Source organism: Tamandua tetradactyla, chromosome 12 (genome assembly GCF_023851605.1).
Source record: "Tamandua tetradactyla isolate mTamTet1 chromosome 12, mTamTet1.pri, whole genome shotgun sequence".
NCBI lineage: Eukaryota > Metazoa > Chordata > Mammalia > Pilosa > Myrmecophagidae > Tamandua > Tamandua tetradactyla.
Window position 1 is genome coordinate 98,643,148 of NC_135338.1, and position 22,737 is coordinate 98,665,884.

General features: G+C 48.6%; 1 long non-coding RNA gene across 1 annotated transcript; it reads right to left on the minus strand.

Moving 5' to 3' along the window:
• Positions 1-205: 205 nt before the first annotated feature.
• On the minus strand, positions 206-19,212 carry LOC143652565 (uncharacterized). Its single transcript, XR_013160758.1, has 4 exons — positions 18,927-19,212; positions 12,043-12,111; positions 11,674-11,899; positions 206-407 (listed from the first exon to the last, which is right to left on the minus strand). It is a non-coding gene; the product is annotated as an uncharacterized LOC143652565 (long non-coding RNA).
• Between the last annotated feature and the right edge of the window lie 3,525 nt (positions 19,213-22,737).

A 22,737-nucleotide genomic window follows, 5' to 3' on the forward strand; every position in this document is an offset into this window, starting at 1 on the left:
TGAGGCGATAGAAGCACTACTTTTTACAACGGGAACCTCTCGAAGGTATTTAATTCATTTTTATTGTAGGTTACGGCAACCCCAGACCATAAAATAACATGAAGAATAAAACCACCTTCCACACAGTCAGCTGGAGAAACCCTGGTGTGGAGTGGCGGGGGCAAGCCGGGCAGCTTATTAGACTCACCTGCTGAGTTCTGCCAACTCCCAATACTGAGGCTCGAGTCCCGAGGTGCCAGCTGGCAAGGGCCAGGGGGCGGCGGGGACAGTTTTCGGAGTTCACCAGGTGTCCGGGGGGTGCAGCAGGAGTGGGGCCGGCACGTCCGGATTCCTTCTGGCCTCGATGCAAGCGGATCAGGTGATCGGCTAAATCACCAAGGCCGGTGTTCTCACGGCACCAGGTGACCCTGTTAGAAAAGAAGGAAGATCTCAAATCAATGAACTCAGCTTTCGCCGTAAGAAAAACCAAAAAAAGTAAAGCAAAATTAACCCAAAGTAAGCTAAAAAGAGGAAATAAGACCAAAGAGGAAATCGATGAAATAGAAAATACAAGAAACAACAGAGAAAAATCAATGAAAGCGAAAATTGATTCTTTGAGAAGATCAGTAAAATTGATAAACCTCCAGCCAAATTGATTAGGGAAAAAAAAGAGTAAACACAAATTACCAGTATTAGACATGGGAGTGGGCTCTTATGATTCTGGAGATATTAAGAGGATAATAAGGTGATATTATAGGCAATGTTATACTAATCAATTCAACTAACTTAGAGGAAATGAACAAATTCCTTGAATGACTCCAACTACCGAAGAAGAAATAGATACCCTGAATAGCTCTGTATTTCTAAAGAAATTGAATTTGTAATTAAAAATGAAAACCTTCCCACAGAGAAAACCCGAGGCCAAGATGCCTTCACTGGTGAATTCCACCAAAAAGTGAGGAAGAAGTGATGCCACTTTTACACACTTCCAGAAAGAATACTTCCCAACTTATTCTATGAGATCAGCCTTCCCTGATACCAAAACCAGACAAAGACATGACAAGAAAATATATAGAAATCCTTAAAATCCCAGCACCCACCTCATTGTCACCCATTCCTGAGATATCTATCACTTGTCATCTGTCCCTCCACAGCCCTTTTGAAAAGAAGTTACCCTAACCCAAGCCCTGACCCTTAAACAGCCCCAAACTCTACGGCCTGACCGTCCTGGATCCGCACGTTTGGACCTAACGGGACCCGCGTGTCCTGTGTTCGGATCACAAAGGTGCCCTGCAGCCACTCAGATGCCACTTTCAGGAGGCTGACCGAAAAGACACAAAGGGAAGGACCCACTGGTGGTGGCTGCCGAGGAGGGAGACTCAGTGACTCAAAGCTGTAGAAACCCTTTTGGCACCATGAGGAGAAAGCAGAGAAAGGGGGGAGAGAGAGGGGAGAGAGAGACAGAGGAAAGAGATGAGGAAATATCTGATGTTTTCCCCAAATGTCTGAGCCTCCTCGAGCCCAGCTGTTCAGATCCTGTTGGATTCATGTCGGACCCTTTATACTTGGCCCACACCGAAAGGACTTCTGTTTCTTATTCTCTCCCTAAGCCAAACAGTCAGTAAGAGTTAAGTTCCTTTCCCCGCCTTCAGGTTGGGTCCTTGGCATCCCTTCCTAAGCTAAGGACAGTCTGGACCACCCTCCCGAAGGCCTCAGAGGTTTCGGTGCTGTCTCTGTTCTTTGTGTGTGTGTGTGTGTATTTGCTCATCAAAAATATGTTTTTCGGGCCACGATGGCTCAGCAGGCAAGAATGCTCGCCTGCCATGCCAGAGGACCCGGGTTTGATTCCCGGTGCCTGCCCATGTAAAAAAAAAAAAAAAACATATATATATATATATATGTATATATATGTTTTTCAAAAAATTCAGGTATAACGTACGTAAAGTGTAAACATCTTAAGTGCACAACTTGAATTTTCACACACACACACGTAGCCACCACCCGGCAAAACCCAGGTCTCCCTGGCCTTCTCCAAGCACCCCCCCCCTCCAAACGTTATCTGACTTCCGCCACCTGCTATTAATCTTGCCTGTTTTTAAACTGTTCTAAACATCATCTAAGTGGAATCAGAGTGTAGTCCTCTCTGCCTGGCTTCTTCTGCTTCTCATGTCTGCGAGATCCCCCCGAGTTATTGCATGCAGCAGTTAACTCGTTTTTAAAAATTGCTGAGGAAGATTCCACTGCCTGACTGTTTCACGCCGTGTTTATACTTCCTGCTGCTGCCGGCATCTGTTGCCTCGAGCTCCTTGGACGTGTCTTACGTTGGACATGGACTCTCATTCCTGTTGGTGTGTACACCTGCGAGGAGAATTGCTGGCTCATGATTGTTTTTATACTATAATCCATGGACAATGAAATTCACTCTTTTTTTTAAATTTATTTTTTATTATCAAACCAAAACAACATACGAACATGAACATTCTTAACAAAGGAACATACACGCATAGTGTACAATCAGTGGCTCACAATATCATCACATAGTTGTATGTGCCTCACCGTGATCATTTTTCAGAACATTTGCATCACTCCAGAAAAAGAAATAAAAAGGAAAAAACTCATACATCCCATCCCCTTCCCCCTCCCTCTCATTGACCACTAGTATTTCCATCTACCCAATAGATTTTAACCTTTGTTCCGAAATTCACTCTATGTTTGTGTCTATATATCAGCCAAATTTCTTATAGGAGACGTTTCTCTGGATGAATGAGGAAGAGGAGGAGCTTTGCACAAGGGGGCATCGGCATTAAAGGGACGTGGGCCGCGTTCCAGGCCGCGTCCTCACCCGTAAGTTGGGGCATGGCACCGGTTGTCGATCCACCAGCGGATGGAGGCGGGTGTCCCTGAGGACGGCCACTGCTCTCTCTCAGACCCCAGTGCTCAAGGCAGGGAGGAGAGGGGACAGCCAGGCTGGATTCTTCCATCCTGTTCGCTCAGCCCACACGCACTGAGCTGCAGCCTCTTGACATTATATGGTGTTTCCAAAAACGGTTTCCATTAGGATGGAGAGAAAATGGACATGTAGAAGTGTTCACCACTCAGCCGCTCATGGACTCAGACTCACTCCCTAGAATGAGGCTGGGGAGGAGGGACTAATGCCGCATAGTCACCAGCCCAAGGAGCACAGCTCCCTCAGCGCAGTCACCCTGCAAAAGCGCTGGTCCCTCGGGTTCCTATCACTTCAGGTTTCTGTAATAAACAGTGTTAATCCACGTTCATCTTTGTGGAAGAGTATTGCATGCAATGATATTTTCTCGTGTGCCTCTTTTTCCTACGTGAATTGTCCCTCTTCTCTTTTTTATTTCTAAATGTCTACTTTTTTTTTTAAGACAAACCAATGTACTGAAGACCTGTATGTAATCTATTCCTTAGTCTCTTATTGTAGGCATCTTATAAAAATGGATATTTTATTTGGCTTTAGAATGTTTTACAAGGAAACTAATTCTTAACTGATCAAGTACTTGCTACTGAAATGCTTGTGTTTTTCATACTGTGTTTCTAAATTAATAATCATTTTCATTGCAGAAAAATGGAGCAAATTTATATTAGTCTTGGAAACTAATAATAGCATTGTAAATTTATGAGATGATTTTAAAAGAAAACTCATAACAGAAACTAGTTATTTTAATTGTAATATTACTAACCGAAGGGTGAGAAGGGGGGGAGCCCACTGGGAACCGTGTTACAGCTTGTTACTCACAGTTTCTTTTTGATCATTTTCTTGGTCTCTGAGGTGAAAAGAGTTGTTAAAAATTTGTAAACTCACAGGTGATTATTGTTTATGTGTAGCAATGTCATCACACTTTGTCTTGGAGTTACAATAAAGTGTTTGAAATCACTGTAAAAAAAAAAGTTCACTCGACGTGCACAATTCAGTCACTTTTTGTGTCTTCCCCGGGCGCTGCAGCCGTCACCACTGTCTGATTGAGAACATTTAAATCAACCCCCAAAGGACCCCCGGAGCCTGTCAACAGCGGCACAGCGACGCCCCACGTTCCCCCCTCCCCCGCAGCCACTCCCCTGCCTTCCGCCTCCACGGACTTGGCTGTCCCGGACATTTCATTAAATGGAACCCACAGCATGTGGCTTTGGGCCTGGCTCCTTTCACTTAGCTTCATGTTTTTGAGGTTCATCCGTGTTGCAGCAATGGATTTCATTCTTCTTATGACTAAATAATATTCCAGTGTATGGATTGTACAGATCCATTTTCTTTAAGACCTACTGCAATCTTTCCTTTTTCACAAGATAAGCAATGAAGGAAGAAAGCTGTATGCAGAGACATTTCTATTTCTGCTAGAAAAGCAGACTGAGGGTTGGAAAAACAACAAACATGGTGAAGTCACTCAGATTCACATCTCGTAAAGAGACATCATTACAGTCTCTGATGTTGTGTCACCGAATCCTTAATTGCAGCAAACATTTACGTGGCACTTCCTTAGGGCAAAGCCCTTCCAGAAGCATTTACACACATTAACTCAGTCAATCCCCATGACCACACGCCCTCCCCAACTTTTCCCCCCTTATTTTAATTTTATTTTCACCTTTCTTTCCTTCCTTCCTTCTTTCTTCCTTTCCTTCCACCCTCTTTTCTTTCTTTCCTTATTTATTTAAGTATCTAACATAAAACTTGCATTTTCACCACTTTTAAGTGTACAATGTTATACTATCACTTTCACCATTCATTCATACATTTTTCATCATTTAAAACAGAAACTCTGCACCCTTCAGCATTACCTCCCCATCCTCCCTCCAGTCACTGCAAACTTTTAATATACTGTGCTGGTTTGAAAGGATGGATGTACCCTCGAAAAGCCTTATTTTAATCCTAATCCAATTTCGTAAAGGCAGCCGTTTCTTCTAACCCCTATTCAGTACTGTATGTTTGAATCTGTAATTAGATCATCTCCCTGGAGATGTGACTCAATCAAGAGCGGTTGTTAAACTGGATTAGGTAGAGATGTGTCTCCACCCATTTGAGTGGGTCTTGATTAGTTTGTTGGAATCCTATAAAAAGAGGAAACATTTTGAAGAAAGGAAGAGATTCGGAGATTGCAGAGAATGACATAGCCACAAGACGCAGAGTTCACCAGCCAGCGACCTTTGGAGATGAAGAAGGAAAACACCTCCCGGGAGCTTCATGAAACAGGAAGCCAGGAGAGAAAGCTAGCAGATGATACGATGTTTGCCATGTGCCCTTCCAGCTGAGAGAGAAGCCCTGACTGTGTTCGCCATGTGCTGTCTCACTTGAGAGGGAGAAACCCTGAACTTCATCAGCCTTCTTGAACCAAGGTATCTTTCCCTGGATGCCGTAGATTGGACATTTCTATAGACTTGTTTTAATTGGGATATTATCTTGGCCTTAGAACTGTAAACTAGCAACTCATTAAATTCCCCTTTTAAAAGCCATTCTGTTTCTGGTATATTGCATTCCAGCAGCTAGCGGACTGGAACATATACTTTCTGTCTTTATGTCAGATTCAGTTGGTGGTTGCTGACTGCATTTACTTGCCATCACTCTTCAGCCTCTTTTGATCTGGGACAGTTCTCTGGAGTTTTTTGTGTTTCATGACACAGTTTTGAAGAGTCCAGGCCAGCTGTTGGGCAGATTGTCTTCGATTTTGCTTTTATCTTCCTGTTTGCTCCCAACTAGATTCCGGAATGTTACACATGTGCCGCTGTGACTTCCCAGTGTGACTTCCCACTTCTTGTCGGGAGGTGTGCCATGTCACTTTTTCTCACTGGCAATGGAAGTGCTCAAACCTGCCCCCTTGCACGGTTAGTTAAGTCTGCTACCTGGTAGGTGGTGCCCGCCAGGTTTCCGCTGTAAAGTTGTCTTTTCCCTTTGTAGTTAGGAAGTAGTCCATAGGGTTATACTTTAGAAACTTTGTGAACATCCTTCCACCCAACAAGTTTTCACCCGGTGGGCATAGCACCTGTTGGTGATTCTTCCCTAAACTATGGTGGTTGCAAAGTAGTGATTTTCTAATGTTATCATTTCTTCTACGCTTCGCATTTTTCGGTAAATGTGCTGGTTTGAAGTGGCTCATCTCCCAGAAAAGACCATGTTCTTTTCATCCATCCCCGTGGGGGCAGCCTTGTCGTGGGTGGGGCCTTTTGTTAGGTTGTTTCAATTGAGTTGTGACGCAGCCTATTCAAGATGTGTCTTGATCCTTCTCTGGAGTCCTTTGTGAGAGGCTAAAAGACAGAAAAGGCCCAGGGAGCTCAGGGAAGCCCCAGAGAGACTGAGAGTCAACGGACACTCCCAGACGCTCAGAGAGGAGGCCTCTGAAGCCAGGAGCTGAGAGCAGAGAGGCCTGGGAGAGAAGGACCAGCAGGCGCCAGCCACGTGCCTTCCCATGTGAAGGGGTGTCCCGGAGGCTGGCAGTCTTTCCTCAGAGAAGGTATCGTCCTGTTGATGCCTTAATTGGGACATCTTCATGGTCTTAGAACTGTAAATTTGTAAATCCCCATTGTAAAAGCCAACCCATTTCTAGTGTTGCACATTCCAGCAGCTTCAGCAAACCAAAACAGTAAGAAGAGGCTTCATTTTTATTATTGTCACCAGTATCGGTAGGAACTCCCACTTTAATATTCAATGCTTCTTTTCTGGGGGGTGGCAGGGTGCATGATCCAGGAATCGAACCCGGGTCTCCTGCACGACAGGCGGGCATTCTAACCACCGAACCACCCGTGCACCCAAACTTCAATGTTTTATAACCAATTTCTATCATTATTCATTTTGAGGCTCAAATTGTGCAAATTTGGCCAGTGGGAGCCCTCCAAGCTGGTTCCTGTGTCCCTTTAACATGTCAGCTTGTTCATATTTTTAGACTTCAAATGCAATAGGATATCCCAGGTCCACCTTGTACTTCTGCCGCCCCCGATGTGGGACGAGCCGTCCTCCAGGGAGCCCTGGGGTGAGGGGGGCTGGGCTGGGCTGGCGGGACGTAGGTAAGACTGGCCACGAGAGCATCAAAAGACAAAACTGAAAAAAACACATAAGGGCCTGGCGTGTGTCAGAGACGCAAAAAGTCATTATTTTCTTGGAAAGCTCCGTCACTGCCTGGGCTCCTGCGCCTCCCGGGTTTCCCGCCTTCACCTCGCGCCCCCCCGGGGTCCAGGAAGCCGTCTGGTGGTGAAGCTCCTTCAGTGGCACCAGCTCAGGGTGAGCATATTGTCCCATGGGACCCGGGAGTGTCCCGCTTTGCACCCTTGGAGACCTCTTCCCGGGTCCGTCTGCTCTCTCCACTCCCCGCGGAGTCACGGATTAGGCTATGAGCAGTGGCTGGGCTGCCGTGTGAAACGCACTAGGCAAAAAGAGAGGAGAAAGGCGTTTCGGATGGAAAATCCTCCTCGGCGGGAGCACGGGTGGCTGCGCCCCGCGTGGGCTGGAAGGACAGGCCTTGCAGCCCGGCCCGGACGCCGCCGAGCCCAGTGCACCGCCAGGCTGACTTGGATTTCCTGCAAGGAAACTTCTGAGAAATCTGGAATTACAGTTAAATGTCACCCAACAGCCTCTCGCCCGTCTGTTCCTTAAGATGTGCTCCAAGACTTCCCAACAATCCAATAGGGCTTCCCGGTTGTTTTCCTGATCTAAATGTAAGTGGTGGGCAGGCCCAGCTGAGCATCGGCTTTTAGGAAGAACTGAACCCCCCGCCCCCACCATGGAGTGGTCTCAGTGCAATTCACCAGCCAGCTGATGCAGCCCAGCCTCTGCGAGCAGCGGCCGGTGCCGCCACGGATTTCCTCTGGTATCACCTTGTCTTCTAGTTTGCCAGCTGCCGAAATGCAATATAGCAGAAACGGACCAGCTTTAAAAAGGGGGAATTTAATAAATTGCAAGCTTACAGTTCTAAGGCTATGAAAATGTCCCAATTAAAGCAAGTTTCTAAGAACGTCCAAATTAAGGCACCAACAAGAGGTCACCTTCACTCAAGAAAGGCTGTGAAGTTCAGGGTTTCTCTCTCCACTGGAAAGGCACATGGCAGACATGGCAATGTCTGCTAGCTTTCTCTGAAGGCTTCTTGTTTCATGAAGCAACCCCACCAGGGGCATTTTCCTTCTTCTCCAAAGGTCTCTGGCTGCGTGGGCTCTCGTGGTTCTCCAGGCTCTCAGGTTCTCAAGAATCTCTCCAAAATGTTTCATCTTTTAAAGGATTCCAGTAACTAATCAAGACCCCCCTGGAATGGGGGGAGTCACATCTCCATGGAGATAATCTCATCTAAAGATTCCAATGCGTTATTGAGTAGGGATTAAAAGAATGGTTGTTCCCACAAGATGGGATCAGGGTTAAAGCATGGCTTTCTAGGTACATGATCCTCTCAAACCAGCACCCAGGGCGGCCTTCCTCACCGGGACGTTGGTGAAACCTCAGCCTGGAGCAGCCGGGAGGGTGGTCCAGGTTCCCTTCCTTTGTCAGTGTCCTGTGGGTTCTCCACACACCAGCTTCTGTAGCCCAGGAAGGCTGCCCAGCAGACGCGCCACGCCTGTGTCAGCGCTAATGCATCAGTGGCAGAGAACTTTCTGTCTCTGTGTCTGCGATTGCTTCTATTTCTATCTCTAAAGAGTTTTCATCTCTTTTTGTTGCTGCTTCAGCGATTTCGCTCCCTATTTGATACTGCAATGCTGCAATACAGCCTGCCTACCCGCCTGTAATGTGATCCCCCCACAGGGGCCCTTCCTCTCTGGAAGATGCACCCTGTTCTAGTTTGCAGGGATGCAATATACCAGGAACAGAATGGCTTTTACAAAGGGGAATTTAATAAGTTGCTAGTTTACAGTTCTAAGGCCAAGAAAATGTCCCAATCAAAACAAGTCTATAGAAACGTCCAATCTAAGGCATCCAGGGAAAGATATCTTGGTTTAAGAAGGCCGATGAAGTTCAGGGTTTCTCTCTCAAGTGAGAAGGCACATGATGAACACAGTCAGGGTTCCTCTCTCATCTGGAAAGGCACACGGTGAACACAGCGTCTGCTAGCTTCTTCTCCTGGCTTCCTATTTCATGAAGCTCGCTGGGAGGTGTTTTCCTTCTTCATCTCCAAAGGTCGCTGGCTGGTGGACTCTGCTTCTCGTGGCTATGTCATTCTCTGCTCTCTCTGAATCTCCTTCATTCTCCAGAATGTTTCCTCTTTTATAGGACTTCAGAAACTAATCAAGACCCACCCAAATGGGTGGAGACATATCATCCCCTAATCCAGTTTAACAAACACTCTCAATTATATCACTTCTCCAAGGAGATGATTTAATTACAGTTTCAAACATACAATGCTGAATAGGGATTAGAAGAAACGGCTGCCTTTACAAAATGGGATTAGGATTAAAACATGGCTTTTCTAGGGGACACATATCCTTTCAAGCCAGCACACACCCCAAACTCGAGCTAGCAGGTACCTTAAGTCAGGGGAAGTGAGGCAGTCAGAGAAGCTGCCCCATCTGGGAGCTTCAAATCTGTTAGTCAGGTTTTAGTTTATTTTCCTTAAACTGGGTGATAGGAAGTACACCAGGAATAATACGTGGTGTTTTGCATTACTGTTAATGCTTTTTTGTATATCATGGTTAATAATAGCTTTAAAAAATGATAAAAAAGAAAAGCCAGTACACACGAATAGTGTGGAATGCTGAGCAAAACTCATTCCATGGTTGTGGTGCAGAGACCACTACCCCCCGACTGAGCCAATCGTCCCTCCTTTCCCTTCCAGTGGCCCCCAATACACTGGGCCCTTTGAAGCTGCCGGGAACCTCCCTGCGGGTGGGTTCAGAGGCCTGGAGAAATGTTGCAGAAATCAGAGCATGGGCATTTAGTGCTCTCTTCTCAGGGTGAAGTCACAGCAGCCTCTGTTAGGAAGTCACCACGGGGCCAGAACCCAGAAGCCAGGTTCTTGAAATACCAAGTTAAAAAAAGAAGATCGGGGCCCCTTACTAATCTAAAAGGAAGCTCCGTGGTAGACACAGCCGGGCGAGGGTAAAAAGCAAACATACAAACAAAACCAAGAAACCCAACCGTTGCCGCTGGTCCTTGGGGGGCCAGCTAAATATTCCACCACCATGGACAAGGATGCCCTGCTCCCCCACATCCCACATCCCACCGTCCTACCATCGCTCCCTGGCTAGTCCGTTGTTGCCTCTCCCCCACCAGGTTTTCCAAACCTTCTCTCATTTTGATTCCCTACCCTGTCATTGCTGAGTAAATCCCTTCCCTGCACAGGACAGAGAGAATCCAACAGATGGGAGTTCCTTCCATTTCCCGCCTCCTTCTCCCCACCCTTCGCCAAACTTCTCTTCAGCTTTTTCTCTCTAAAAAGAGCCAGTTCCTGCTCCTGAGCTTTCAATCCCATCCCCTTCTATTGCCTCTGGAATCTCAAAACTAATAAGTATCTCCTGCTGTCTTCACATGGTAAATAGCCACAATCTGTTTTTATCTTTTTCCCAGAAAGAGAGGAAAACGAAATGACTGCATTGTGGTATTAAGAGGTCTTCAGGCCTTCAGAGGGGCGGGCCGCGGTGGCTCAGCGGGCAAAGTGCTTGCCTGCTATGCCGGAGGACCTCGGTTCGATTCCCGGCCCCAGCCCATGTAACAAAAACGGAGAAACAGAATACAATAAAACAAGAAAATGTTTAAAAATGTTTCCCTTTCTTCCTTCCTTCCTTCCTTCTCTCTGTCTTTCCTTTAAAAAAAAAAAAAAAAAAAAAAAAAAAAAGAGGTCTTCAGGCCTTCAGAGGAGGCTCCTGGGATAGCTTCCCAGCCAAGTTTCTAGAAAGTGTTGCCAACACTCTATGCTTTACTTCCTCATCTCACGTCTCCCACTGCTTCTCCTCCTCGCAGTCTGGCATCATCAGTTGCCATCTCCATTCCCCCCTAGAGAGGCAGCTCTCCTGGTGGGCTCACAGCTTCCCCGTCACTATGTCAATGGACTTTTTTCTGTCCTGATTATTCTTGGTTCCTGGAGGTGTTCATCACTTTGGGCCCCATCCTCCCGGAGGCACCCCCTTCCCCTAGCTTCTGTGACACCCCAGTCCCCAGGTTACCCTCACGCAGGGTTCAGCTCAGGTAGGCTCTCTTCCCTTCTCACCCCACCCCGCTTTGGGGACCACATCCATTCCATGCCGTCCTGGCATAATTCACCAAGGACACACCTTGAGTTCAGCCGGACCCCCAATTTCACGTTGGTAGAACCCAAAGCCCCACCCTCCCAGGTTTTCTCTGGTTCCCATCTTCTCTGGCCTTTGAACCCACCACCTATGGGACACGGCCTCTGCACCAGCAGGGCTCTGGTGAGAAACCTGGCCCCTTTGGTTCTCCCATATTTATTCACACCCCTCTCAGGGATTACTAGACTTCGCCTAAGGTTTTGGGGAGGTGTCCAGTCAGGCCTCAGGCGGACTCCCACCATCTTGTTCTCTTTCATTCCACCTCAGCTTTCTCTTACCATCTTTACTTTAACGTGGCCACGGCAACTCCAAATCCCTCCCTATCCCAGGACACATCTTCCCGCCCTCTGCATCTTGGGATTTTGTGACACCCTGGCCTTCTGAGAACGGGAGTTTTACCTCCTAAAGCAAGGACTTAGCACAATATTTTGCCATACAATTTCTTAACCAAAATCCTGGAGCCAACTCTTAATAAAAATATTTCTTTACCATGTTTCAGTCTGCTTTTTTCTCCTCAGCTCCAGACCCACAGATCCCACAGGCATCTCAGGCTCCATATGTCCAGATGAGAACTCATCATCCTCCCTTCTAAACCAGCCTCTTCTCCCAGTGCCTGGGTCTTCCGTTGTCTCTTCCAGGCCCATGTCATGTCTCACTCAGATGACTGCTTTTGGACTCGCCCCTCCATCCATCCTCACGGGCCAGCCATGGGCATCTTCGTAAAATACAAATCTGATCTCAACAGTACCCTTCATGAGACTCTCCGTGGCTCCCACTGCCCTCCGTCTGCAGCCAGCTGCCTGCTGACACCCCACCTCATCTCCCCCTGGCCCTCATCCTACACTCCAGCCCACTGACCTCCTCTCGGCTTCTCCCTGGGTCACACCTTCCCTTACTCTGGGCCTTTGCACTTGCTGTTTCCTCCTCCTGAAAAAAATACCTTATGCTTATTCAAGTCGCACTTGATCTGATTGCCCCTCTGGGCGTCTTTCCCTGACCCCCACGCAGAGTTAGGTAACTTCTCATGGGGGGGAGGATGGAACGAGCCTTGGCTGTGGTTGCAATGTACATAATTGATTTAATTTAAGAATTGGGAGGACAAGGGAAGGGAAAGAGTGTGCTTGACTGGGGCTGTGAGAATGTGCAGGAGGAGAGGTGAGTGCGATAAGAGAGATTAATCTTCATCTCCCAGAACAGGAGGTCAGTAGACAATGGTTCAAGCTGAAAAGTCAGTAATCACAGACACATATTATTCAGAATTATAAAATAAATGCCAAAAGAAACAACTGAATTAGAACTTTGCAGAGCTGAGTTAGGGGATAGTTGCTAGTTAGCTGATGTTAAATGTACAAGTAATCAGATAAACATTAGGAAAATAAGCAAAACAGATAAAATCAGAGCTGCTCTGCTTGGGATTGGAGGCAGATCTTGGCCCCAACTCATCCCTGAGATTTGTGAGCAGTTTGAAATTACACAAGTCACTGTGCTGGTTTGAAACTGTTAGGTCCCTCAGAAAAGCCGTATTCTTTATCCTAATGCAATCTTGTGGGGGCAGACCTACTGTTTGGGTGGGATTGCTTGATCAGGTGTTTTCCATGGAGATGTGTCTCCCCCCATTCAAGGTGGGTCTTAATCTGTTTTCTCAAGACTTTTAAGAGGGAAGCATTTTGGAAAATACTTCATAGCCAACACAGACAGAGAGACGTTTGGAGATGCAAAAAAAACGGTCCTGGGGAAGCTGTTTGACACCAGAAGCCGAAGGACCAGCAGACGCCAACCACGTGCCTTCCCGGCTGTCGGAGGTGTTCCAGACACCATCGGCCTTTCTTGGGTCAAGGTATCTTTCTCCGGATGCCTTAGTTTGGACATTTTTATGGCCCTATAACTGTAAACTGTAACTTAATAAATCCCCTTTACAAAAGCCAACCCATTTCTGGTATATTGCATTCTGGCAGCACTAACAAACTTAAACTATCATGATGTTAGGAAATTCCCTGGAAATGAGAGAACACAAAATGCCTTGCATAAGAAATAACCACTTGAATGACAATCTCTTGATTTGGGATTGCAGACTTTTGCCTCTACAAAGCAGAAAATGCAAACATTTCCCATTTGTAGTTTATGCAACATTGAGAATCTATCAGAAGCTGGAGTCTCTTCCCCTAAGCTGTGTTGTCCCAAATCTATGAATAGTCATTGACGTCACATTTGAGAAGCTGTGTCCCTCAGAGATGGGTTCCCTGGATCAGACTGAACAGGCACCTTCTTCTTCCTTCTGAGAGAGTCCAGTAGGATGTGCTGGTTTGAAAGTATTATGTGCTGCAGAAAAGCCATGTTTGCATCCTGATTCAATCTTTTGAGGGCAGCTATAAACCCATATTGTAGGGCAGAAACTTTTGACTAGGTTATCTGCACAGAGATGTGGCGTGCCCAATTGTTGGTGTGACCTTTTGATTAGAGGGAGATGTGACTCTGCCCATTCCAGGTGGGTCTTGATTAGTTTACAGGCAGCCTTTAAAAGAGGAAACATTTTGGAGAGTGCCAGAAATGAGAGAAAATGACAGTGCTGATAGAGTCAACAGAGAGAGAGCTGACAGAAACTGCAAAGCAGAGCTGACACAAATGGTGACACTTGGAGAACAGAGACACGAATGTTTGGAGACACGTGGAGACCAGCAGATGCTGCCAGAAGATATTAACCAAGCCAGAACTGGAGGGAGCCGAGGGAAGCCAAGAGATGACACCCAGCCCTGGAGAAGCAAAGTGAGGGACCCCCACAGGAACAGAGGATGAAGGCAACGGAGCCCAGGAGCAAGGGGCCAGCAGATACAGCCACGTGACTTCCCAGCCGACAGAGGTGCTCCTGAACCATCGGCCTTCTTTGAATTAAGGTATCTTTCCATGGATGCCCTAGTTTGGACATTTTTATAGACTTAGAACTATAAAATTGTAATATATTAAATTCACTTTATAAAAGCTATTTCATTTCTGGTATATTACATTCTGGCAGCTTACAATCTAACACATAGGGTATCTTGAAAAGAGCACTGGAAAAAGCCCCATTCCCACACAGCTGCCTCTGACAACAGGTAGAATTTTGTAGACACAATCTTGATTACTTTGAAATCAAGGATAGTGCAGATTTTGATTACGTTCTTCTGGGCCAATTTTTAACAGATTTTCTGCAGTTGTCAATGCATAAAATATAATTATAGCATCTTTAAATTAAGAAGAGGCTGCATGAAATGCTGATACAACACACTGCATTTAGAAACCTTTCAGCCTGTATCATGTAGAATAGGAGCATATTTTTACTATCCTATATCACAGTCATATGTGAAATATATATTTTTCGAGTCTTAGGTAGGCACCAAACGTCTTAGGGTAAGAAAAGCAGGGTCTGGGGTGATTTCAGCAAAGATGAGAAAGCTGTCTGCAGAGAAAGGAGGGAAAAGGCAGATGTGCTAGGAAAAGCAGAGATGAGAGATCTCCTGTTCTAGAGAGACAGGCTGTCAGGCAGAGCTGACAGAGGCCGAGAGACAGGGAGACAGCTGGAGACAGAGTCATGACAGAGAGCCCAAGCTCAGAAAGCTGGAAAGAGAGAGACAGGGGCACAGTAAGGGGGGAAAAAGAGACGACAGAGATGTCTCTACTAGTAGAGAGAAAAAGACAAAGGGTCTGAGTGGCCCCACCCCAGCCCCCACACGCCCCTGGGCTTTACTCAGACCCCTCCAGATGCGGCATCTCCTCGGTCCAGAGTTCTGGAAGCCCTGTCACTGTCCAGTTACTACCCCCTTCTCTTAATGTGGCTCGAAGGATCCCTGTCTGCTGCAGTCACAGAGCTACTGGGTCAAGACAGTGCTCGGGGCTGAGGGGGGCGAAGGCTGCTGTTTTGTGTCTGTTCTGATCATTTATTTTTAGCCTCGTTTGGGGGGTGGCGGTGGGGAGTGGGGAGGGCATGCAGTACTTTTAGAGCGTCAGGCAGTGTTTAAAAACTTTCTGTCTCTTTGTTCAGACTCTGGAAGTTTTTTCCCCACCAGTCATTAAGTCAGTGCTGCTGTGGGAGTGACGCTTAAGTGGTTGGGTTTTTATTTTTGTCCCCAAGGTACAAAAAGTGTTGCTGACTTTTCCAACGAGCACAGGTGGGGTGAAGCACGGAAGGCGATTGCTTCCAAGCATTTAGAGCTCAAAACAGTTGCTCCTGCATAAACACCTGCCTTGCCATCTCAGTAGAGTAAAAGTCCCCAAAGTGGCTCAGGAAGTTACGTATAGAGCGGCCAGGGGATCCCTGCAAGGCCCCGTGTCGGAGTGGAAGCAGGACAGGTGGGCGTGCACCAGGGGTTGGAGCGGCCAGAGGGCAGTAGCACCCCTGTGTCCCCCCCAGGAGTGGGTAAACAGCTGCGGTGCACACGCGGGGGTGAGACACAGTCGGGCGGGGGTGAGACACAGCCGGACGGGGGTGAGAGCAGCTGGGCGAACAAGCCAGGCGCTGGAGGGCACACATGGCACGCTTCCTCTTCTAGGAAGTAGCTGGCACAAGCAAATCCATGGGGACAGAAGGTGTCCTCGGGCTATGTCCCACCGGCTGTGTACCTCGGGTTGTGTCCCACTGGCTGTGTCCCACCAGCTATGTCCCTCCGGCTGTGTCCCTTGGGCTGTGTCCCACCAGCTGTGTCCCTCGGGCTGTGTCCCACTGGCTGTGTCCCTCGGGTTGTGTCCCACTGGCTGTGTTCCACCAGCTGTGTCCCTCCAGCTGTGTCCCTTGGGCTGTGTCCCACCAGCTGTGTCCCTCGGGCTGTGTCCCACCGGCTGTGTCCCTCGGGTTGTGTCCCACTGGCTGTGTCCCACCAGCTGTGTCCCTCCGGCTGTGTCCCTCGGGTTGTGTCCCACCGGCTGTGTCCCTTGGGCTCTGTCCCACCAGCTGTGTCCCTCGGGCTGTGTCCCTCCGGCTGTGTCTCTCCAAGTTGGGGCAGCCACTTGTTTTAATGGGTACAGGATGACCCAGCCCAGTTCATTCGAAAGCCTTGCACTGACCAACCCCAGGAGCGTTTATTAAATGCTGACTGCATGCCAGGCACTGAGAAGTCTTGCGGGGACAGCAGCGAGAACAAAACCTCTCCGCCTCTGTGGATTTTGCACATATGCGTACGTGTGCGAGAGACAATAAACACGCTTCTGATTATTCATTCTGTTCCACTTGATTTATTTTAAGAAACCTCAGGGTTTGTTTTGTTTCTATCTTCTCACTTTATCCTGAGAGCCGAGCATGTTCCTTGCTCCCTTTTCCTCTCTCCATGAACTCCCCCCATCACATGGATTTCTCTTGTCCAGCCTCTGTCTAATAATCCGATTTCCCGGGATCCTATTAATTCCAGTTTCCAGTGGAGATGGAAGGGACGGACCCCAGCGTCCCTGCACCACCCGTGTCTCCCTGACAACAGCCAACAGCGGGTTTCTAGAGGCCCACACTGCACGTGAGGGAGGATGCAGGGAGCGGAGCGTTAGTGAGACCTCACCGTCTCCTTTTACTTCGGCTTGGAGCTTTCTCACTGGGGTCGGATTAATTCTCTTCCTCTTCTAGCCGCTTTCCAATTCCAGTGTAGAGCCCTTGAGAACAAGTTGGCTGGTTTTTTTTTTTTTTTTAAATCACCAAATCTTGCGGTCTGCATGTGTTTAAAAGAGAGGAGGGAGAAGAGGAAAGGAGGGGTGGAGCAGAGAGGAGAGAGCAACTTCAGCAGAGCCTGGGGTTGCATTCCGAGGGCGGGGCTGGGGTCCCATGCCTGCCGTGGGTTTCATGAGGGGCGTGACTCTGAGGCCTGAAGATGTGCATTTTTCACACACGCAACCCACGGTGCAAACCAGCTACTTCAGCTGCTGCTTAACCAAAGAAGTACCATCTGTTCTGACTTCAGAGGAAAATCTGGCTGAGCTGGACTTCTTTTTTTTTACTTTCTCTTTTTATTGTAGTAGCATAGATAGAGCCTTCAAACTGTACAGTAATTGCATTCACAGTATTGTGCTGCCATTGCCGACGTCCATTACCCCGCGTTTAATCCCCTGTTAAGCAGTGACTTCCCTGCGCCCTCCTCCTCCACCCGCCCTCCCGTAGCCTTTGGTCTGCTGTCTGTCTCTGTGAAATGCGCTTCTCCTAAGTATTTCATATAGGCAAGATTGTACCAAATTTTTCTTTCTGTGTCTGGCTTATTCACTCACATGTGAGCTGGCCATTTTAATAGGTGGTACTGTGCAGAGCAGAATTTTATGGGTAGTTTTAGGGATTTTCGAGGGTAACTGACTCTAGGATACAGCCTCACATGCAGCTTTCAGAGTCCAATCCCCAGGGAAGAAGTGGCCCCACTCTATCAGCCACGTCAGCCGCAGCGTCCGGACGCCACAGCCCTGCTGACCGACTAAAGAGCCTCCAAGTCACAGGCCCTCTCACAATCCACGGCATGGTCTGCTACAAACGGACAGGCCAGCCGGTCACCTTCTTTCTCGCTGGAATCTGAACCTGGAGATGGTCGAAGCGGAGGCAGTTTGCCACGGGGTTGAGGCTGGGTGGACACAGTCCATTCCCTCACCACCGACGGAGCACCTGCGATGTGCCAGGTGCCACTCTGCGCCCCGAGAGGTGCCAGCGAAGACCCTGCCCTGTAGCTCGCCGGGTGGGGGGTGGCAAGTGATAAGTTAACCCACGAATGAGACGATGAGAGAACTGCCAAGAGGCCTGATGTTGTGGAGCGACGCCCTGAACTCTTTTTGCAGGTAACTATTTCTTTTTGAGACCTTGCCATTGGGCCCTGTCATGTTCGTAGCTTTAGTTATGGAGGAAGAGGAGGTGATGACATTAAGCAACGAAAGGGATGCACGCAGTGGACATGTCATTAACTTGGGCTTCCCAAATCAAGGAAGACTCACCCTAAATTCTGAGGATTCCTCACCTTGTGAACTCACACCTCCCCAAGGTGGAGCCACACAACTTTCCTGGTCTCTGAGATACAACCTGTGACTTGAAGGTGATCTGATGGGACTCCAAGAGGAAACAGAGGGGCCAAGGAATTGGCTCTGGCAAGGAAGCTGGCAGGTCCATCCGACTTCTGGAGGCCGCGGCAGGTGCTCTGACGACAGGGTCCCTCTCCACGTGCCTCGTGCAGTGGGGCTTCTGCAGGCGCCAACCCACGCCCATGGGCTCCTTGCCTGGCTCTCTGGTTTCCTGGAGATTTTAGGAGGCACCTAATATCCTTTAATGAATTCCTCTTTAGCTTACCAGCTAGAGAGGAGGCTGTTGTTTATAACCAAGGACTTGTACTGATACTTGAGGGGAGAAAGGCAACAATCAAATAATCTGAAGATAATTTCAGAGAGAGAGAGTGGTGCTGGCAGGAAGTGAGGCCAAGGTGACGTGAGAGCGGGCCACGGCAGGGTAGGGGCTCTGCACTAGGGAGGCCTGTCTGAGTGAGGGGTTACACGTGAGCTATGACCTAAGATGAGAAAGAACCAGCCCTGCCAGGGTCTGGGTAAGAGGAGCAGAACATTGAAAGGAAGGGCTTAGAGAACTGCGGAACAAAGGAAGTTGGTGTGGCTGGAGTTAAGAGCAGCTGGGTAAGGAGGGACAGATTGAGACGGAGAGAAGAAAGGAGCCAGCTCAGGCCAGGCCTTGTGGCCATGGGCAGACATTTGAATTTTCTTCTAGGGGTAGTGGGAAGTCATTAGAGGGTTTTAAACAGGGAATGCTATGGTACCTGTGATAGCCTCCAAAATGCCCCCAGTGAGCCTCACCTCCTCGTTGTCCCCACTGAATAGGGCTGACCAATAGGATGTTGGAGAAATGACAAGTGTGTAAATGTCGAGGCAAGGTCATAACAGACATTGTGACTCTGCCTTGCTCTCAGATCACAGCTGGGGAAGCAGCTGCCTTCCTGGGAGGCGATGCACCCAGTCCTTGGAGACACCCCCTGCGAGGAACTGAGGTCTCCCGCCAGCAGCCATGCCAGGCGCCATCTTGGAATCCCCCAGTGCCCGGCTGGGCCTTCCAACGACCACAGCTCCGACCAACATCGTGACTGCAACGTCCGTCAACCGAGACCCTGAGCAGGAACCCCCCAGCTGCTCCTGAATTCCCAGCCCACAACTGGCTGAGATAGCAAGTGTTTAAGTCACTAAATTTTGGGAGAAACTTGCTGCCACGGCGCTGCCTCCTCTGCTGGCGGGCCCCACGCTGCGGCAGCTGTCAGGCACTTTGGCTTTCAGCCCTGAGAAGGAGGAGCGACAGAGGGAGGAACTAAGGAGTGGCGAGTGAGAAGAGACCAGGTAGTGGAGGCCGAGAGAGAAGGAGCCCCTTGCGGAAGGGCTGAGCAGCTCGTGCTCACGGGAACAGGACAAAGCAAAGGTCCGCAGCTCAGCTCTTTCTGCACCCAGGATGTCCTCTCAGGTCTCTGAGCTTGGTGTCCCCACTGTACCTGCCCCACGGCTTGGAGTCTTCGGGGTAAATTCTCTCCCTTGTTCCCTCCATCCTGACCTGTGGCAGAGCTGGCCTGTTTCCCTGGTTCTCACGACCCGGGCACAGGGTGGCCAGGGGAGGGGCTGCCTCTGCCCTGCCTACCCCATCTAGGCCACGCGCTCACCCCAGGCCACCTTCTCCAGCCAGGCGGGAAAGGGGTCATCTGGAGAGAATTTTGTTTTCTTCAGCTTATTCAATGGGAATTTATTGTCTCAAGGCGTTGAAGCTGGAGGTCCAAAATAGAGACGTCAACACGGCGATGCCCTCTCCCTGAGGACTGGCTGCCAGTGATTTTGGTCTTTGGCTTTTTCGTCGCATCGCAATGCACATGGCAGTGTCTTCTCCTTTCTCTTTCTCGTTCCCTTGGCTTCCGGCTTCCGGCTGCTCCTGGCGGCCGCTCTGTCCATGGCTTTATGAGGTCCCCAGGAACAAGACCCACAGTCATCCTGACGGGACGGAGCATCAGCTCCCCAGAAGTTCCCGTCTACAGTGGGCTCACACCTGGACAGAATTTTCGTCATCTCTTCCCGTTAGGAGGGGTGCAACTATATTGGATGTGAGACTCCGAGATCGGCTCTTTCCTCTTGGTTCTGGCTGTGCCTGAGGGTTTGTTTGGGCTGCACGGTAAAGCACACTTGTTCACACAGCCACGTGCTTTTGAGCAGATATTTCCAAACGATTGATTCCTAGAAGTTCCTATGCACATTTTCTTCCAAATGGCCCTTCAAAAGATTCTGTCAAAATCTACTAGCCATTTCCCCTGGGCTTCCCGTCCTTCCGAGGGCTTGCAGGGGCTCCTGGGCCTGTGGGATCCATGCTGGGCCTCCCGGGAGGCTGCCAGCACTGGGTTCCTATGTCAGGAGGTTCGGGCAGACCGCGGGGTGCCGGGGCCCAGGGTGTGGGGCCACTCATGTCCGAAGAGGCCTCCTGCGGAGCCAGAAGAGCGAGGCTGCCCAGAGGGGAGGGGAGGGGAGGGGCCCACAGGACCTTCTGACTGTGTTGCAAAGACCTCCCGATGGGGCTGTGTCCACCCTGAAGTCAGAGCATCCTCCTGTGGAACCGACCAGGAGGGCCGTGACCCTGCTCAGCTCAGGCAGTGGACACAACTTGAAGCCCCTGAAAACCAGACACAGCGCTGAGAGAGAGAGAGTCACAGAAACTTCAGAGCAGAGCTGACACTGGGGCCAGCACTTGGAGAAGAGAGACACGGATGTCTGGAGATGCTTGGAGCCCAGCAGATGTCACCATGAGATGTTAAACAAGCCAGAACCTGGAGGGAGCTGAGGGAAGCCAAGAGATGAAAGCCAGCCCTGGAGAAGCAAAGTGAGGGACCCCCACAGGAACAGAGGATGAAGGCAACAGAGCCCAGGAGCAAGGGACCAGCAGCCACGCAACTTCCTAGCTGGCAGAGGTGTTCCTGACCCATCGACCTTCCTTGAATTAAGGTAGCTGTCTCTGGATGCCTTAGTTTGGACATTTTCATAGGCTTAGAACTGTAAACTTGTAACTTATTAAATCCCCTTTTAAAAAGCCATTCCAATGGCTTGTAAACTAATACAAGGGATTTCTATATAATGTTTAAGAATAGCCTCCAGAATAACCTCTTAATTCTATCTGAAATCTCTCAGCCACTGACACTTGATTCTGTTTCGTTTCTCTTCTACCTATTGGTCATGTAGTTTTTCTCAATCCCATGAAGCCAGGTCCAGGCTCATCCCCGGGTTCCTGTCCCATGTTGCCAGGGAGATTTACACCCCTGGGGGTCATGTCCCACATAGCGGGGAGGGCAGAGAGTTTGCCTGCGAGTCGGCTTAGAGAGAGAGGCTACACCTGAGCCACAGAAGAAGTTCTGTCGGGGTGATTCTGAGACACAATTATAAGGAGGCTTAGCTTTCCCTTTGCAGGAATAAAATTCTTTTTTTAATGGGATTCCATTTGTCTGTTTTCTTTTGTGGCTTGTGCTTCACATGTGGATTCTAGAACAGGATCCTGGGGTGCTTTCTTACTTTTTCTTCTAGGCATTGGATCATTCTGGATCCTACGTTTGGGTCTTTGATCCATTTTGAGTTGATTTGCAAACGGAGATCCAGTTTGCCCAGCACCATTCACTGAGGAGACTATTCTCTCCCAATTGGGTGGTCTTTTGCTGCTGAGGACTCTGAAGTCTTGATTTGAGGGAGGGGCCTCAGAGATCCCGTAAGTGAAATTAATCCTTGAATTGCTTAACCCCTCATGAAATAATCCTTACGTTTCTTGACTGCTACTCATCTTTATTTCTGAATAAAGAGGTCATGGAAAACGAATGGATAAATAATACGCTTAATCTTACGACACTTCTAAGGCATGCATTCCACTCCGACAGGGAATGAAGTCGGCATGATCTATAAATTAAGGCTTTCCAAAGTCATTTACCTGCATCTCGGGTGAGAACAATGGATCATAAAACCCAGACGGCACGTATCAGGTTCAAAAGCCACACACCTTCATCTCTCACGTGCATCTGCAAGTTTCGAAAGTGGCGTGTGATTGTCTTACTGCTGTGAAAAGAAACAGAGCTGATTCAGCTGGAAATGGAGGGTAAAAGAGCATATCACAATACATTCCTTCCTCATTCATTTCCTACTCTTTAAACAACAACAAAAAACAGATTCTAATTTTTATTTCATCTTTGCCTTCATTAAATGAAGTTTTCTCTATCTTTGACCTTTTTCTGGAGATCTGGTTTTCTTTTTTTCTACCTACCTGTTAAACATCTACCACAGGGAATCTCACCAGTGCTGGGACATCAGCCGTCTGAGCCCACAGTCATCCCTCTGAGAAGCAGTTTCTCCTTCTACCATGTCTGCCCCATTCACGGCATTCCCTCCCACTCAATCACACATAGTCCTTTTGGGCTCTTTAGACCCATAGACCCTACTTTGCATCGTCTCTTTTTATTCACCAGGTTATATTTGCATTGTTTTGGAGCCTATTAATGTGTCACTGGGGGAGGGTGTGTCCTTTCATCTTTGCTTTCTATGTTGTGTCAGGCACCGTGCCTTACGCAAAGCACA